We start from the raw sequence: 7,862 nt of genomic DNA on the forward strand, positions 1-7,862 counted from the left end.
CCAGTACAAAAAAGAAAGAAATAGGAGAGGAGAGAGAGGGAGAACAGGAGAGAGAGAGAGAGAGAGGGAAAGAAAGAGAGGAAGGGAGGGAGAAGCAATGAAGAAAGGAAGGAGGAGAGGACTGGCTGAAAAAAACAGAAATTTATTCTGTCACAGTTATGGAGTCCCGAAGTCTGAAAGAAAAGTGTCAGCAGGACTGTGCTTTGAAGGCTCTAAGGAAGATTACTTTCCTTGACTTTTCCAGCTTCTGGTGTCTCCAAATGCTTCTTGACTTGTGACTGTATCGCTCTAATCTCTGCCTCTGGGTCATATTGCCTCCTCCCCTTCTGTCCCATCTCCTCTTTGTCTCTTTCATAGATTAAGTGTTCTTAGCTTTTAGGGCTCACCTAGATAATCTAAGATGATCTTGTTTCAAAATCTTTACATCTACAAAGATTCTTTTTTTCTCAAACAAAAGTAAACTCGCAGTTTCTGGATATTAGAATGTGGGCATATTATTTTGGAAATCACCATTCAACCCACTGTTTTATCATATATGCAAATTTTTCAGGAAAAAAAATGTGATGTGAGTCAATTAAGAAAGAGAGGTGATGCCCACATCCTTATTCTCATCTTTTCTTTCAAATGTCCAAAGTTGAGAGTTTATACCAATTCCATGAATTGAAATATCAGAAAGTAGTAGTTTAGCAGCTCCTTGGTAGCTGTCACAGACTGTTATAGCCTCTCCAATTGCCATTTTCCCCTCCGTTTTTGCTCACAGATCCCTACTCTTTTTTAGTGCAGAAATATGTCCAGCAGAATGGACTGAATGATACTGAGGCAAGTCAAGTGTGACCATCCTATGGTTGATATTCACTTTCCAGCCTCTTACCTGATTCAAGTTGCCCAGTGACACAGTTATGACCAATAGAATGTGAATGGCAATCTTTTGGGGATTTCATTAAAAGGTTTTCCTTTGATGAAAGTAAATTCCTGTTCCTGCCTCTGCGTTGAGATCACTGGTGTGATGACATGATTCCGCAGTTGTGGTATCTCTAACGTGACTCTGACACAAGCCCATGATAAAAATTCAGTGAGAACAAAACGGGATATTGTTGGACCAATCCCACAACTGACTTTTTCATATTTCTTCAAAGTGAAATAATTAATGTCTCTGTTACTAGAGCAAAAATTGCTTAGGTATCCTATTGTTGTTCAGTCACTAAGTCATGCCCTACTCTTTGTGACCCCATGAACTGCAGCACGCCAGGCTTCCTAGTCACCTGAAGCCTCTACAACTCTACCTAAAATTGTAAGTGATAACATTTCAGATGCTCTTCGTTTCTCCATATTTTTTGTCTCAGTTTCCACAGCAAGTAGCATCCTGGTCTTCTGTTGTACAAACTCATTTTTACAAGGCCAGAGACTAGAGGAAACATCTGTTACTCTCTTACTATTTTCAGTAACAACCAGTGTTTACCCACTAGCATAAAGGTAGTGCTATTTTAGAGCTTTTCTTGTACTTCTCACGCTCCTTTGAACAATTGAATAATGTCGAATGTGTTTTATTGTGCAAAGAAAATTAATCCTACAGGCATTAAATTTTTCTCCTCTGTTTTTCTCCTTTTTTTTCTGTTTTCTGAAGATACAATACTGCTATTCGGCCCATACCTTTTTATTTTTATTTTTTTGACACATAAGACAATGCTTAGAGCTGTCACATTATCATATCTACCTGACAGATTTTCCTGGCAAATACAATGTTGACAGAAACAATTGACACCCAACATCTAAAATAAAAACATCTCTTCAAATTATTGACTTATGATCCTGAGAAGAACAACCTTCAGTAGCTCTGACAATCACAGCCTTGCTCTTTAAAAAGCACCCTTTTAAATGCCAGAGCTTGCTCCTATTGAGATTTGGGGAGTGTTACCTAATATGGAAGTGTAGTTTGGACACAGAAGGTTGTGTATCTCATGGTCCACAAAGGACCTTCCCTGTATGATACCTGTACATTCAGATAAGTCAAAAACATCTGGTGATTTCATTGTCCTGCTGCTTTTTATTACCTCACAGTATCATTGTGTCATTCTGAAAGTTATGGTAAGTGAGACAGTATTGTTGTTAATTCCCAAGCAATTATGTCTCACCTGGAGACAGTGAACAGATTCACAGAGAAGGGTCTTGCATTAGTAATCTGTAAATCACAATCAATACAGGTGCTGATGGACTCAAGACTTGCCACTTTTTGCTGAAATACAGTTAAATTGCACTCAACATTTTAGAGGATTTAAATGTGCAACATTGGTCAGATCTGGTCTCAAGCATTTAGAAAGAAAGAACTTTCTAGAATTCTCAAAAAAAGAAGCTCATAATATCTAACAAGCAACAGATTTCTTATATCTTAAATTTAACTATGATCCAGTTCAGTATATATTCTTAGTGTGCCATAAATGACTATTTGAAGGTATGTATATATTTACATATAAATATGAAACTGCAGATGTATTTTTAGCACATAGCATTATATCTCAGAACTCACGTCCTTTAAAAGTCTTGTATTAAGTTTCTGGTAAATATCATGTAAATAAACAGCATACGTGCTTAAAGAAATTTGACTTATTAAAAAGAGAAAAAAATTCTATTTATTTCTAGCATTCTTCTCCTTGGAGAACATTCCCAAAGTGATAAAGAGTATTTAAATTCTGTCATCACAACAAAACTGATTTTCAGTATTGAATGCACAATTAACCCACACACATACTCACACACAGATATTTATGGACCAACACATGGGGTTGCAAAGAATCAGACACGTTGTTTAGCAACTAAACAACAGCAAAATTAACAATTTGTAGGTAGAGAGCTCAAAATAGGCTCTGGAATTCAAATTCAAGCTCTGTTTCAGTAAGCAGATCTTCACACTTACATATATGTATATGTGTATGTATGTATATGCATATATATTACACATACACAGATGGCATTCAGAAACATTATTTGACATTTCTGAGCTACAAGTTCCTGCTGTTGGAACAGGATATTGATATAACCTCTATCCATCTCTAACCATTAGGAATCCTTCTGGTATACGTGGCAGATTCAGAGCAACTCGATTCAGAATTCATGCTATATCCCAGAATCCATCCATCATTGCTATTGCTTCTGGGTAAGTTCCGTTTTCTTGTCTGACTTTGAGTGAGTTCCCAATTGTTTCTATGATAACAGTCTTTCAAGTTCTCCTGTGGTGGGAAAAGAGGAAGGTCTCAGGTTGGTTTTCCATTCAAAATTATATCCCTCTGGCGGTGATGTAGTCACAAGTTCATTCTGGAGACATTCTATACAGCCAAGTGATTAAGCTTATGTAAAATCAAATTCAGGAGGAGAACTTGGGGAAAGAGGATAGTCCTCTGGAGGAATACTGAAGGATTATTAGAAGGAAAGGTGTTAAAAGATGTGGGAGAGAAAAAAAAAGATAGATATTCACTATAATTATTTAGACTTGTCTTGGGAGGCTTAGATATATTACTTATTTAAGATGATGTCTGCATGTTGTCCAGAAACGGTAAGTATAATCAAGTTAATCACAATTAACAATATTTTAACACTAGTTAGGGCTTCTGAAATCATTTTTATATTTCATGATATCCAGTACTGACAACTACCAAACTCTTTTGAAGTTATCTTTAGAGTTGTTTCTTTGTTTGTGCTTCAGGGAGGCTGTCCTGCCAGCCTAAGGTCATGGAGCTAAGTGATAGGAAGACCTAGACTTACATCAGGTCTTGCATCTCCATCAGATCACAAGGACCTAGTCATGTATCCTATTGGCATGATCAACTTTCCTTTGTCTCAGTGATTAGTAAAGCATTTTCTATCTGTTGTACATTTGCAAGATCAAAAATAGATCAAAGGGACAATGTATATCTTTCATAAGAGACAGTGCTGTTCATCTTCTCAGTTGGGTAGTTGTTCCTCCTTATTTAATCTATAAATTACAATTTATCTTGTGCTAACCACCCCCACCCCTTTCTGAGTGAGGAATCAGATGTGGTGCAAACAAAAGGTCTCTGTTTACTAAGCCCTACTTGACAGCACTTGCTAGAAATGAAGTCCAGGACAATTTGAAAAAATTGAAAAAATATGAAACAGAATTTCAGAAGCAGTCAGTCAGCATGGGCAAGAATAAGGATAAAGATCAAAGTCTTAAGTATTTATAAAATCTTTTTAATCAGTAATCCAGTAGGAATCACATTAAAAATAATGTCAAGGAATCTGGCAAATGAAGTATCTACCTAGACTTTCCCTCAGAAGATCAAAGATGACTAGAACAGATAAGAAGTCATTTCACACCTTTGCCTTCTGACTCAAGGACTTAACATAAGCTCACTCAGAATATAGACACCTAGCAGCTATCTTGTTATATGTGACATAGATGAGGTTCGGGAGTGCTGGTATTCATCCCAACTTGGTATTTATGCATGGCTTTGAAACATGATACATAGGACAAACATCCTTTCCAATGTGGGAAAAGGGGTAGGTACTGAGTGTGGATATGGTTTCTGAGGAACTTGAGGTCCAGTAATGACTGCATTTGGTAGGGGAAGAACAGAGATTCTGAGAACAGTGTAAGTCCCTGGCATTCAGCTGACTGTAGGACCAGGGAGGAGTGAGAGGAAAAATCCCAGCCTCCCCATGGTATAGACCCTGGAACCTGGAATGTTAAATTGCCCTCCAAATGCAAGTCTGAAGAGTGTATTAAAAATTGGCTAAGTGGAAAATGTTAATAACACTTGGGATAAATTCAACTCTAAGTGTTAATTAACATGAAATTTGGATAATTTTACCTCATTTGTTTCATCTTTCCGTAACAACCAATACTCCACAACTCTGTCATTGGACTTCTTTGCACTGATAATGTCTCCACCTGGCTGACCTTATCTGGTCCCATGGCTGTGAATACTTTCTACATGCTGATATAGAAACTCAAGTCAGAATCTAGTTTCTGTACTAGTTTCTGCCATAAATTTTGCACTCTTGTATTTGGCTGGCTCCTCAACATTTCTATTTGAAGGTATAATAAATATTTTAAATGTAACATATACAGAGACAAGTGTCTCCTCCTTCTCTCTAGTCATTCCATTTGCCTCAAAATATATTTTGTCTGATGTTAAGAAAATCATACTGGTTTTCTTTCTTTGTGTTTACCTTACATATTTTTCAGTCTTCTATATTTGTATTTAATTATAATGCACATGTAGAAAAATGCCAATAAACATATAGCTCCATGAATTACTACACACTGAATATCATGTATCCACCATGTTGGTCAAAAGCTAGGATGCTGACAGAGACCTAGAAGCTCTTTATACTTGGACCTCCTCTGCTTCTCTAAAGGTAGATACTTTGTCATGACTTCTAACACTCTATAGTTGTACATGCTTTTTAACTTAATATAGCTAGAATCATGCATGTGTTGCTTTTTCGTATCTGGTTTTTTTGCTCAGTATTATTTTTTAAGTGTTTCATCCATGTTATTGCATGTAGCTATATTTCAGTATTTTCCTTGAAGTATACATTGAAATACAGAGGAATATTGTATGAACATACTATTTAGAACATTTAGTGCAGATGGTAATTTGAGTTTTCTCCAACTTTTGTTTGTTGCAAATAAAACTGAACATTCTTGTACACTTCTCTTGCAAATATTCTTGTATGTGACTTTGGGGCATATGGGAGTATTTCAGATAGTCCTAAATGGGGTTTTGAGGATATATTTTGTTAACTGTAGAAGATAATGCCTGACAGTTTTCAAAAGAGACTCTATCAATGTACAATACCAAGAACAGTTATATGAGTTTCAAGTTTACCATATCCTCTCCAACTCTAGGCCTTGTGAGTCTTACAGCAGTCATTCTGATGGGTGTAGGGTGACATCTTATTCTAATTTTCCACTGTAGTTTTTTTATTCCTATTGAGGTTAAAGCCCATTTGTATATGTTTATTATTTCTGTGTGTGAAGTATCATTCAAGTCACTCAGATTGTACCATTTTTGTACTTCCATATTTTGAATTTTGTTGTGGATATATTCTTCCATTTTCTAGATTGTCTTTTATTCTTTTGATGCTATCTTCTGATTAAGTTTTTCATTTAATGTAGGTTATCAATCTTTCACTTACCATTTAATAATTATTTCCCTACTCTTCAAGACCATAAACATAGTCTCCTAATACAGTCTTTTGGGCTTCCCTGATTGCTCAGAAGGTAAAGAATCTGCTTGCAATGCAAGAGATGGGTTTGATCCCTGGGTTGGGAAAATTCCCTGGGGAAGGGAATGACTACACACTCCAGTATTCTTGCCTGGAGAATGACAGGGACAGAGGAGCCTGGCACATTGCAGTCCACGGGGTTGCAAAGAGTCAGACGAAACTGAGTAACTTTCACTGTCTTCTGGAAGTATAATGTTGCACCTTTCAAATTTAGGTCTACAATCCTCTACTGACTTTGTGCATAGCGTTAAATGAAAGTAAAATTTTATTTTTTATTCCCACATGGAAAAGTAATTGAGCCAATACCACTTATTACAATAACTGTCTTTTCTTTGCTATTCCATATCACCAGTACCATCTTTAGCATAAATAGTGTCTTTAAAGATACAGGTTTGTTCAGAATTTTCTAATAATATTAAATTGGTCCATATAAAAATTAAACAAATACTAAACTTTCTTAGGTATAGTAATTTTACAATAAGTCTTAACATCTGGTAGAACAAAATTACTTCTTTTTTTGTCCCAGAAGACTGTCTTGGCTATTATTGGCATTTTGTATTTCCATATAAATGTTAAAATTACTTGAAATCTCTCTCTCTGTGTTGCATACACACACACACACACACACACACACACTCAGAAGACTGTTGGAATTTTGATTGGGATTACATTGAACCTACAAATCGAACTGATATAATTGACATCTTTTCAATATTGAATCTCTTTATGGTCCATGAACATAACGTTTTTCTCCATTTATGTTATTTTGGTTTAATCTAACTAAAAATATTGTGGGGCCTTCTTTCTGTTCCTCAAATATTATTTGTTATAAATTTTATGTAATTGACATATATTATAAATCCTAATTTTTAGAATTTTATATTCTACTTCGTACTTCTGATAAGAGAAACATAATAGTCTTAAAGACTCACCTTAATCCTAATAACTTTTCTTATTTTACTTTGCACTTAGGCAAATGCTGGAAGATACTTAAGCTAGTAGTTCATATTAAGGTGCTTGGTAAGATATATTTATATGTATGTATGTGTGTCATTAGTGGGGAGGGAAACTTGTTTCATGGAAACATGTACTGGGACTTTTACAATTTTAGTATTACATGCTTAATAATCTTAGTCAAATGACTTAATTTCTAAGATTTCATTTAATTACTGACAGAGTGGGTTTAAAACCAAAACTGTCTGACTTGGTCTGCCTTCCCCAAGAAACTCACCCCAAAGACCATCTAAGACTTGTAACCTTCTTCATACAAGCTAGAGATACACAGGCCCTGACAACTTCAGCTGTGATTAGTGTTAAGATTTAATAACAAGAATACAAGGCCATTAACAATTATTTAATATGTCAGAGCATCAGTTGCCTAGGACTGCCATAATAAATTGCCATAAACCTGGTGGCTTTATACAGTTGAAATTTATTTATTTGTTTATTTTTACCTGTTCGAGAGGAGGAGATTCCTTCACAAGAATCTATTTCATGGCTGTGTGATATAATTCCAGTCTCTGCCTCTGTCTTCACATGGATTTTAGTGGCCTCTTTTTCTCTTGGTCTTTGTGCCTCAAATCTCACTCTCTTTTCTCTTATGAAGAGAGCAG

This window comes from Capricornis sumatraensis, chromosome 9 (assembly GCF_032405125.1).
Source record: "Capricornis sumatraensis isolate serow.1 chromosome 9, serow.2, whole genome shotgun sequence".
NCBI classification, from domain to species: Eukaryota; Metazoa; Chordata; class Mammalia; order Artiodactyla; family Bovidae; genus Capricornis; species Capricornis sumatraensis.